The 11,897-nt window shown below is 45.9% G+C and overlaps 1 protein-coding gene across 3 annotated transcripts in view; it reads left to right on the top strand.

Annotated features, from left to right (window-relative positions):
• The first annotated feature begins 1,120 nt into the window (after positions 1-1,120).
• GOLM1 (golgi membrane protein 1) overlaps positions 1,121-11,897 on the top strand; it is a 65,141-nt gene continuing 54,364 nt past the window's right edge. For 2 of the 3 annotated variants that reach the window (XM_088019157.1, XM_088019155.1), the window contains exon 1: positions 1,121-1,210. The gene's annotated coding sequence lies outside the window, so the exon portion shown is untranslated. Of the gene's footprint in view, positions 1,211-11,221; positions 11,237-11,897 lie in introns of those variants that run through there. The other variant, XM_088019156.1, reaches the window with a different exon arrangement.

Genomic DNA, 11,897 nt, shown 5'->3' with positions numbered 1-11,897 from the left:
TGCGATTTGGGAAGGGTGGGAGGAAGAGGTTCCTTTCCCAGAAACCAGAGCTAGGTAGGCTTGCAAAGAGATAAACCTAGAATTATTCTTAGTGCTGACCATATGTTAGAATGATCTGGCAAGCTTTATAACCAACAAAAATTCCCGCGTTTGGGTTCAGAACTCTGGAGGTGGGACCCTGGCATCCAAATACTGCAGAAGCGCCTAGCTTATTTTCGCATCTGGCCAGCGCTGTCAGGGTTAAGAACCATTGTTTCAGAATTTTAGAATTTTCTAGTACGGATACCCTGTAGATCTTTCGTTTTTGGCACCCTCTCAGGGAGGTGTGGCCTAACGGTGCTTCTCAAACAAATGTGCGCGCTGGGCGCTGTTTAAAATTCAGACTCCCAGGCTTCATCCTTAGAGAGTACTAGAAGATCACCCTTGGCGCAGGGTCCAAGAAGCTTCATTTTATCCACAAGTAGTCCGGAGGGTCACAGTTCCGGAAAATTAAAGCTTGAGGGATAACAGTCGTGGGGAGATTAGGAACTGGGAGGGACTGGTGGAAGAAATAACCCAAACTTGTGAGGACAGACCCCCCCCCCCCCATTCCTGTTATTCGTTGGCCCCTTTTCCTCTGGGCAGTTTGGGCCGGGACCAGTGAGGGAGACGTGAGTGTGGCAAGGTGGGTGGCGCTGGATATAGTTGGCCCTACAGTCCGGAAAATTCCCTCCGGACCCGGGCGGGGGTGAGGTGAGGGGTCCTCCCTCCTCTAGGTCCCTTTGCTCCGCGCCGCCGCTTACCACCCTTACGCCTCGTTAGGGAGCGTCGGGCCCGCTCCCCGGCCACCTCGGAGCCGCGTCCCACAGGGGCGCCCGGGGCGGGGGGGGAGGGTGGGGGGCGTCGCGGCCGAGGAGGGGGCGCGACGCCGGCACCCGGGCTGGGGCAGAGGGGCGGCCGCGGGCCGGGGCGCGCGCACCGTGGGGCCGTCGTCCGGGCGGGGCCCCGGCCTTGCCTCCCCGCGCTCGCGGCACCGCCTCCTCCCCACGCCGCCGGCGCGGTCCGGGGGCGGGGACTCGCCGCTGCGGAGGCCGGAGACGCGGCGGCGCTGGGTGCGGCGCGGGCGCGCGGCGCTGAGCGGGCGAGAGCGCGAGGCCGGCGGCGGGAGAGCGGCGGGCGGTCGGGGCGCCGGGCCCGCAGCGCTGAGCGGCCGCCGGAGCCGCGGCAGAAGGTGAGTGCGCGGCGCGGGTGCCCCAGGTCCCGGGCCGCCCTGGCCGCCTTCCCTCTCCCTGGTTCTTCCCCGGCCCGGGGCCCGTGCCCCGGCCGTAGCCTGTCACCGGAGCCCCCGAGGGGCCCAAGCCTTCGCCCCGGGGCCGCCTCCGCCCCCAGGTCCCCGGCCGCAGCGAGGGGCTGTGTGAGGGTTCTCTGCCCCCGGCGGAGGCCGGTCCGGGGAGTGCGGGGCCTTTCTTTTTTGTTCTCCGCTTTGTCACGCGCGTCGGCATCCGAAGCCGAAAGCGTGCAGCCCCGAAGTCTCACTAGTGCGGGTCCCGCGGGGGTGACTGGCGCAAGGGGAGTGCGGGTGGCCGCCGCGCGCCTCTCACCTCCGCGTCCTGGGTGCCCACGTTGGCAGCGGTCGCGTCCGGGCAGGTGACCGGAGCCCGTCTCGGGGATGCTCCAGGTTCCCTCCTGGATGTGTGTTTCCCACCTATGACTGTGTGGAGCGTAGAACTTTTGCTCCGCTGTAAAAATAGCCCCCTGGGTTTATATACAGTTTCTGTTTCACACCCTGTTTGATGTTTGTAATGATTTTTTTCTTAAGGTAAAATAAGAAAATACCTACTTTGATGAATGTTCTTTTTAGCGGAATTTAAGGACCATTGTATTGGGAATGCCATGATGTTGCTGGTCATTTTCAGATATCCCTTTTCCAAATTTGCATAACCAAACTTGTGTGGCTTTCATGGGTCGGAGATTTTCTTTGTCTGGTTTGGGGTCTCCGAGGCCCTACAGCTTGAAATTCCGCAAAGGTTGAGGGACATTCCTAGGGGTGGATTATTAAGATGTCGCACAGTCTGATGAAATATTTAACAGCTTTCGAGTGACTCTGTTTGGCTTATAGCCATCAGATTGACTCAAATATAGGCAGTTTTAGTATTTTTGAAATTTTTGGAGCATGAAACCAGAAGAGCAGTGGAGTCTCTTGGCGGTGTGGTCCTTCCTGTTTATGTTATAGCAGATTAAGGTAAGCTCATGCATGGGAAGAATAATTTTATTTTATTTGTAAATAGAAAGCAGTAATTTGGTAAGACTTGCTGTCCCTAGGCCAGAACTCAATTTTTAAGGTATCAGTGGTCAAAAAGACATTGAATACTGAGGATGTTTAAGAAAACAATCAGCTCTTCCAGATGTATTTTGTTCTCCTATGGAGAGGTTATCACATTTTTCCCCCCATTGGTTTTGTTCAAAAATGAAGCACCAAGAATGGTTGGGGAGCTGGGGGCTATCAGATATGGACGATATTACTCTTGGGAGCTAAGGAAGCCATCTCCTTTCTAATTGCTGGCTGTGGGCCTAGTTATTGATGAAGGATGAAAAGATTTTGTATTATATTATTTTTTGAGGGGTGGGGCAGAAACAAGTGAGGGTGGTTGACTGTGTCAGGCCTGGGGGTTTTTGTGGCCACCCAGGAGGGAGGAAATTGCTGACCTTATTGAAAATCCTATGAATGTGCAGACAGGCTTTCTGCATCAGAAGCACAAAGGGTAGAAGGGCAGAGCCTGGGGAAACTGCCTCTCCAGGGAGGAGATGGAAGGTTGGGGTATCACTTCTAGCAGGCTGTGCTAAGCACAGTCCCCTGGCTGATACTTTAGTGAAAGGGAGCTTGAAGGTGGCCTGGCCCCCAGAGAAGGCCAGCCCCAGGAAGGGAGCGTGGGAGGCCAAGATGAGGGATGAGAGGCCCCATGCCCTGGCTTTAATGTAGTTGTATTGTTTCATTACCTTTTTTTTTTTTTTAAATGACCTAAGGTGAGAAATGACATCCATTATTTGGATAAGGGAAAAAGAAGCCCTTTTTTTGTTGTTGTAAAAAAAAAAAACTTAGATTTTTTTTTTTTTTTTGCGAAAAAGGAGGAGGAATGGTCTTGATATGCTTTTGTCTCACCTTATAAAAGTGTGAGTGTTATTTCATTTGCGTGCTCCCTGCTTCCTCTAGCAAAAAAACATTCTTAGGTTATGGCCATTTTCTTTTTTAGACTTTTCCAGTTACTGATGACATTACATGAAAAGACTTGGCTTGAAGTTTCAGAAGTGCTTACCAAGTTCCCAGAGAGTCTACTTTGTTTCCCACAGTGAATTTCCTACACTTTCAGAAGAAAAAAAAAATCATGCCTTCTCTGATTGTTACAATATTTTGATCTTATTTTTATTTAAAACCTTTCAGGGTTGTGTTAATAGAACTTCCCCTAGCTAAGATTTTGGAGACTAATTAATGCCTGACAGGAGGAAAAGATACCTAAGAGTACTATATAATATGATCATGGTGATACAGACGGTAGTTTGCTGTGATTTCCAAACTTTTTTGATCATTCTCATTAGTTTAAAAAACAACCTAAAATCAATTCGATGTTATATATCAATTTTCTCAATTAAACAAATGTTTAGCACTTGTCTGTATGTTACTAATTTATAAATTAGGTGCGTGTGCTATTGTGACTGTCTTGTATCTCAAGACCCAGGATACTCTTAGGGCTGGATTCATGTTTAGTGACAGTGGAGGTAAAGCCCTCTTTCATATACTCCTTGAACTGTGAGTATTTTTGGCTTGTTTCTTGTCAGATCTGATTATATCATCATAGGTTTTACTTTGTGACATGGCTCATGTAGAACTGAGGATAAGAAGCCTGTGCCTTCCCAGAGGTAGGCTTGTGTTTGCCCATGCTTACGTTTATTAGAATAACTTCAATTTGTGCTTTTCATATGAATCTTAAGGCTTCATAGTCTCTGTAAGGTCTAGTGTAGTTATAATTTGTCAGTCCACCTCACTGTGCTCAGTGCCGAACGAAGTCAGAGGGGTTTCTCAGGCACCTCAGAGGGTGGTGACTTGTGACCTTCAACAGAGGGACTTAGCATGCAGAGTCAGTTTCTACTTTTATTAGTGTTAGTATTTATTTTATGGTAGTATAATAGAACTAGCATAATGTTACATAGTATGAGATAATATAATTAGTGTACGTATATACTTGCAAGTTATTTTTATGTGATATTTACATTACTGAAACATAGTTGATATCACACTTTTTGGATACAAATTAATGTAACTTCTAGGATTTTCTTCCCTAGCCCCGCTGAGCATCTTCTATACCCTCTGGGATGCATGTGCCCTGCTGGTAGACTTAATTCTTGTAGCCTGACAGCCTTAGACGGGGCATAAATGAATGGGAGTGGTTGTGTCCCAATAAAACTTTATTTATGGACACCCATATTTTAATTGCATGTGCTGTTCACATGTGAACTTTTGATTTTTTTTTTTCAACCATTAAAAACTGTGAAGACTAGGCTTATGGGCAGTGTACAGAAACAGGTGCCTGGCAGGATTGAGCCTTTGGGCTGCAATTTGCCAACTCGTGAACTGGAGGAAAATTCAGGAGTTCCTGCCGAGATGTAGTCTTGGCATCCATGTGGGAGGCGGCCTTTCTTCAGAAAATTGCAAGTGCTGGAGAAAAAAACAATGGAATTTGGTTCCTCTCATTCATTTTCACTTGTCCATCTTGCTCTTTGGTATTTCCACTACATAGTACTAAACATGCACATGAATTTTTTAAAATTATTTATTTGAGAGGTGGGGGGGTGGGTTGGGGGAGAGAGCAAGCCCGAGCAGGGGTGGAAGGGTGGGGGAGGGGCAGAGGGAGAGGGGAAAAGCAGGCTCCCCGCTAAGCAGGGAGCCCCATGCCGGCCTTGATCCCAGGACTCTGGAATCATGACCTGAGCCAAAGGCAGATGCTTAACTGACTGAGCCCCCCAGGCGCCCTGTTCTGCACATGAATTTTAAGTTTCTTCTTCAAAAAACATTTGTGGTATAACTGACATATGCTAGTCTTAGGTGTACAACGTAATGATTCAGTATTTGTGTGTATTGCAAAATTATCACCACAATAAATCTAGTTAACGTCTGTCACCACAGTTACATTTTTTTCCTTGTGGTGAGAACTTTCAAGATGTACTCTCTTAGCAACTTTCAGATATGCAGTGTAGTGTTACGAACTGCAGTCCCTATGATGTTGAAGTTTTCTTCTTTATAAACTGTCAGCTTCCAGAGTTGGGGAAGCATGTTGTTTGTAATTGGGGATTGGGGGAGTGAGAGATTTTCTGCACTTCCTGGTAAGTTTTTAGAGAAATTTAAGGAGAATGCTGTGGACCTGGTCATTCAATCCTAATGGTTTAGAGCAGGAGTTGACAAACTTCTCTAAGGGGCCAGATAATAAGTACTTTGACCGGTTGAGTCCTCATAATAACTTTATGAGTAGATGTGGATCAACTCTGCCGTGTAGCCAGAAAACAGCTGTGGGCAATAAAGGAGCTGACTGGGGCCGTGTTTACAAAACAGGCCTATGAGGGCCTGTTGGCCTGGTATGCTGACCCCGGGCTTGGGGACATTCTTGGGGCATGGTAGAATATTTTTAAACCCTCAGAAAAATGTTGGTGACCGAGTTGTTCACCTGTGCTGAACAGGGCATTCTCAGATCTGTTTGCTTACTGCAGAGGGCCTTCTAGACTTCCTGCCGAGCACCTCCTGCTCTGAGTCTCCAAGATCCAGGTGAGGCCATTTCCTCTGAGAAGGAAGAAAGTTGGGGCTCTCCCACTGGAGAAGCTGTATTGTTTCTGCATTGGCCACGTTGGTCTAACAAGCTATTCTGATTTGATTGCTCTTAGGTGCACTATTTGCCTTTATGACTAAAACCCCCTATGGGGAGGGGCCCCCAGGCCATAGAGCTTGTGACTCTTGATCTCAGGGTTGTGAGTTTGAGCCCCACATTGGTTGTAGAGATTACTTAAAAATAAATTCTTGGGGCACCTGGGTGGCTCAGTTGGTTGTGCTCTTGATTTCAGCTCAGGTCATGATCTCAGGGTCCTGGGATCGAGCCCCAGGTCAGGTTCTGTGCTGAGTGTAGAACCTTCTTAAGAATCTCTCTCTCCAGGGCGCTTGGGCGGCACAGTCGGTTAAGCAGCTGCCTTTTTTTTTCTTTAAATTTTTTTATTGTTATGTTGATCACCATACATTACATCATTAGTTATTTGATGTAGTGTTCCATGATTCATTGTTTGCATATAACACCCAGTGTTCCACGCAGAACGTGCCCTCTTTAATACCAACACCAGGCTAACCCATCCCCTCACCCCCCTCCCCTCTAGAACCCTCAGTTTGTTTTTCAGAGTCCATCATCTCTCATGGTTCGTCTCCCCCTCCGATTTACCCCCCTTCATTCTTCCCCTATCTTTTTTTTTCTTAACATATATTGCATTATTTGTTTCAGAGGTACAGATCTGTGATTCAACAGTCTTGCACAATTCACAGCACTCGTCATAGCACATACCCTCCCCAATGTCTGTCATCCAGCTACCCCATCCCTCCCACCCCCCACCACTCCAGCAACCCTCAGTTTGTTTCCTGAGATTAAGAATTCCTCATATCAGTGAGGTCATATGATACATGTCTTTCTCTGACTGACTTATTTCACTCAGCATAACGCCCTCCAGTTCCATCCATGTCATTGCAAATGGCAAGATCTCATTCCTTTTGATGGCTGTATAATATTCCATTGTGTATATATACCACATCTTCTTTATCCATTCATCTGTCGATAGACATCTTGGCTCTTTCCACAGTTCAGCTATTGTGGACATTGCAAGCAGCTGCCTTTGGCTCAGGTCATGGTCCCAGGGTCCTGGGATCAAGCTCCGAGTGGGGCTCCTTCCTCAGTGGGGAAACCTGCTTCTCCCTCTCCCTCTCCCGCCTGCTTGTGTTCTCTCTCTGTCAAATAAATAAATAAATAAAATCTTAAAAAAATTCTCTCTCTCCCTCTGCCTATCCTGCCCCTGCTTGAGTGCTCTCTCTGGCTCTCTTGTAAAAAACAAAACAAAACAAAAGGACCTATGTGGGAATAAGGAAATGAGAAAAATAAAAGTAGTAGGTTCAGTGTATTTGGAAGGTTACTCATTTTCAGGTGCTTTTTCTTTTTTTTCTTTTTTTTAAGTAATTAGAAGTTTCTCTTCTTTTACAAAAAAAAATTTTGTCTTACGGGCAAATAATTTTAACCAGTAGGTTGAATTTTTTAAATTAAGCCAGTAGGAAAGAATGTGCAGTTTTTTCACATTTCCCATTTACCAAGACACTTTTAATGCAGAAACACACCACTTCCTTTTTCTCCAGGGAAGCCTGGGGTTTCACAGAGTTTAGCAGGTTAAGGTTAATCATTTTTCAATAAGTCAGATACTTAAATATGAGACAAAACACATTCTGAAGCCTCGGTTGTAATGATTATTAATATATCTGATGCAGGGCACCTGGGTGGCTCAGTTGGTTAAGCGACTGCCTTTGGCTCAGGTCATGATCCCGGAGTTCTGGGATCGAGTTCCACATCAGGTTCCCAGCTCAGCGGGGAGTCTGCTTCTCCCTCTGACCCTCTCCCCTCTCATGCTATTTCTCTCTCTCTCTCTCTCAAATAAATAAATAAAATCTTAAAAAAAAAATATATATATATCTGATGCAGGACGTCTCCTGCATCACCCCCTAGGTCCACAGGACTAAGGTGGGGGAAGGAGAGTCTTTGAGGTATCTGACACCTATAAACTGTGGCTCTGAGTTACCGCCTCCGTCTTCACTTCCCACCTGTGTCTGGCCTTTGGTTTTTCAGCAGCAGAGGTTTCTACAGTCTTGGAAGTCAGCGCCCAAGCACCTTGCTGCCCAGAGGTGCTGGCCTCCCTTCCTCCTGCTCGCCGCCTTAGCTGGGTGGCCCTGTGTCCAGTGGGAGCCCCGGGCTCTCCTAACTGTGCCCTCTGGGCCGCTGCATACCTTCCTGACCAGCCAAGCACTGGGACCTGGTGAGGGGCTGCCTCAAACCAATCTTGGCCATATTGTGGTCCTGGTCTGGGGCGTCCAGTGCCGCGTCGGGGAGTCAGCCCCAGGTGACGGCAGATACCGCTGCTTCATTGACAGCAGAGTCAATAGGACGAACGCACAAGGCTGGTTCCTCTAAAATAGAATCAAGGTGGAAGGGAGACATTCATCACCTTTTCTTTATAAAATGGGGAAAAGACTAGATCTAGAAGTGACTTCTTATTCATCTTTCTGTCTCTAATAATAATAATAGTTAAAATTTATTGAGCAATTACTATATGCCAGATGTGGTTCTAAGCACTTCTCATATCTTAACTCATTTAATCCTCAAATATCCTTATGAGGAGGATAGCGATGCTCAGACAGGTCCTGTGGCTCCTAAGAGGTGGAACCAGCGTCCAACACTGGCCAGTAGGTTCCAGAGTTTGTTCTCCTAACACTGCCCTGAGCTGCTTGGTGCCAGCACGGTACCTGTCTCATAGTAGCTGCTCACTACATTTTAACTGACTGGCTCAAGAAAGGAGCATTTTGAAAGATTATCAGAATACTTCCCTTGAAGTGAGAATTGATTTCAGAATTGTAGTATACCCATCCATTGACTTATATCTGTTGGAATAAAATAAAAGGTCAGACAAGGACCCCAATCTAGAAGTATATTGTTAGGGAATTAAGTACAAAGATAGGCTTTCAAAGCCCTAGGTAAAAATAGATTTTTCTGTAAAGGGTGCTGACAGAACTGGCTAGCCGTTATACACATGCACACACATAAAACCCAAACCTCATATTTTTGTATTTTTTACTCCTTACATCAAAAGTGAATTCCAAGTGGATGAAAGATTTAAATAAACATATGAGACCATAGGTATGTTGAGAGGAGATATGGGTAAATGTATTTCTAAAGTTAGAGTAGAAACGTCTAAGTGCAAACAAAATCCAGACAATAAAAGATTGACAAGATTAGGTTATTTTAAAAACACCACCAATAACCAAAAACTATGGGCAAAAAATTAGAAGAGAAAGTCCAAGAACAAATGAAAAATTGAGAATAAAAGATATTTCCATGAAAGACCAAAGATTTGTTTAACATACAAAGAGCTCTTACAAATCAACAAGATGAACGCCCAAGTTTAAGAATGGGCAGAAAATATGAAAAGACATTTCACCAAAATGAACAAATGGCCAGTAAATGAAAAGATGCTCATTTATGTTTGTAACTAAAGAAATGTATTTTTTTAAAGTAGGCTCTATGCGCAACATGGGGCTCAAACTCACAACCCCAAGATCAAGAGTTGCGTGCTGTATGGACTGAGCCAGCCATGTACTCCAAGAAATGTGTTTTAAAATATCATTACTGATGAGATTGCCAAATATTAAAAAGTTTTATTTTGATGTTACTGTGTGAGAAAACAGACATTTCTCATACTAGTAGAGTAAATTATTGGAACTACTTTGAAAGCCAATAGAGTAAGATCTATCAAAAAATTTTTAGTTGATTTGGATCTATGAATGAGTTACAAACATAGCACAGAAGGTTCCCATATATCTTTCACCTGCAGTTCCCTTGTCACATCTCTGTGACAGTTCCTCAGTCTTCTTGTTTTTCATGATTTTAACACTTTTTGAATATAGAATGTCCTTCAATTTAAGTTCCTCAGAACTTTTCTCCCCAGTGCATCCTATTAGGCGGTCTGTGATGCCGGTATGTCTCATTAGTAGTGACATTCACTTTGATCACCTGTCTAAGGTGGTGTCTGCCAGGGTTCTCCACTTTTTGCCCTCATATTTTGCTAAATATTTTGGAGGCAGTAAGATTTATCAGTTTTAAAGGCCTGTGACCCAGCAGGACCACTTACTGAAATTTACCTACAGCTGTCTGTGATGTATTCCATCACTTGCCAGATGGGGTGATCAGTGCCCCCTCAGAGCCTCTCAAGGCTTCAGGGAGTGCCGTATTTGAAACACTTGATCAATGCCTCACACCCAGCAAGCTTCTTGCTGGTTCCTTCTCCTTTCCCCAAACACCTGGAAGCCAGATGTGTTTGGAATTCAGAAATTTTTCAGAATTCAGAAGATGCACTTATTATATATTATGTGACAGCCCCAGCAGGATCTGCGGCAGCACCCCATAATCAAACACTAATCTTTCTGCAGCAAAATGTATGCATATTCACATAAAGGGAGAAAGAGACTATATAAGTAGCTTTGGGTGAGTTCTGATCAGACCTTGATCTGAGTTCAGGTCAGGTTTTGTTGCCGTAGATAAGTTTTTAAAAATCCCTTTGGGCTTTTAGAGCATTTTGGGTTTCAGAATTGTGTGTAAGGGCTCGCACACCAGGGTAGACGTTTGCAAACACAGGTGTGGACGTCAGGGGTGTTCATGGCAGAGTTGTTGTAAATAAGCCGAATGGCCCTCAGTAGGAGATTGGTTAAATAAATCCTGGCACACAGTGGAGCCCCATCCAGAACTTTAGAAAGAAAAGAGCAAACCGTAATGGGCTGCAAGGAAAAGTGCGATAAGATGTATGACTGACTGACTCACGACACAGAACAGTGTGAATGATCTTGTTTGGATTTAAAAACATGTATGACGATGCTTGTATAAGCATCAAGAAACATCTAGAATGACACCTAGAAGAGTGGCTGCATATTAGAATCACCTGGGGACACTGGAAACTACCAAAACCTTCTCTACAGCCATTGAATTGGAAGTGGAGGAGTGGGTCCCACGCCCCGATCCCAGGCGGTCTCAGGTGATGCTGGGGTCCTGTGAGGCCTGAGAGCTGCTGGAATGGGAGGATGCCACCATTTGGAGGGAGACTTCAAAGTTCATACTTTACTGTGTGGCTTTTCTCCCCAGTTGTATTTGTAGTAGCTTTATATATACTTCTTGAAGTTTAAAAATAGTTTTAAAAAACTATTTAAAAATAGTAAAGACTGTTTAGTGAACAAAATCAGATATAAGGCAGTGGAGACACATTTTCAGCAGACAGAATTTTCTAGAAGTTTAGTATTTCTGAGCATTACTCTCCTTTAATATGAACGGTGCTTGCTGATTTCAACTGATAATTGATCTTTAAAATTTTTTTTTCCTCTTTCATCCTGAGAGACCAGAGGCTGGTGAGGGAGGCACCAGCGGAGGCTAAGGTCAGTTCTGTGCTTCGAAATTCTGGTGGTACTTTATTTCAGGTGATTGCGGAGATTGCTCATTTACCCCATTTAGACGCCCACACTAGTACCTGATTATTCAGAAGGAAGAGGTCTCCCAGTGACACACCTGGCTAGGAACACCTTAGGGGGAGAGCTGGTCCTGACGGCTCTGCTCTGTTCTTGCTCGAATGAACTTAACCCAGAAGTTGAGTCCCTGAAGGGGGGGGAGGTCTTTCCTTTCCTCTGCCTTCCCCTCCCCCACTTCCTCCATTGTGGGCCACACCTGGCATAAAAGCATCCCTGTTCTCACAGATGCCCTTTATTGTGCATGCTGCCCTTCCTCTGATAAGGCCTGTTTTATCTGTCTCAGCAAAGCCACTTGGGAAAGTCGGCTCTCCTTGTGCTTGGTGCCCCGTGCTGATATCCAGGCAGAGCTGGTCTTGGGGTGAAGTCCATGAATGAACCTGATCACTTCCTTCTTGTAAACCGTATCTGGCTTTCTCTGGAGAAGGTGATACTCTCTGCGGCGCTCTTGCTAACGTGGACGCGCTGCGCGGGGGGAGAAACAGGCATTCGGAGGAAGCGGGGCCAACACCTCACTCCTGCCGCCAGCACCCTGTGTGGGGGGGCGCGTTTCCACGCTCCTCCAGGGTGCTTT

Source organism: Eumetopias jubatus, unplaced genomic scaffold (genome assembly GCF_037043125.1).
Source record: "Eumetopias jubatus isolate StellerSeaLion01/CBP00866 unplaced genomic scaffold, mEumJub1_p1.0 scaffold_15, whole genome shotgun sequence".
Taxonomy (NCBI): Eukaryota; Metazoa; Chordata; class Mammalia; order Carnivora; family Otariidae; genus Eumetopias; species Eumetopias jubatus.
This window is presented reverse-complemented; position numbering and strand designations above follow the sequence as displayed.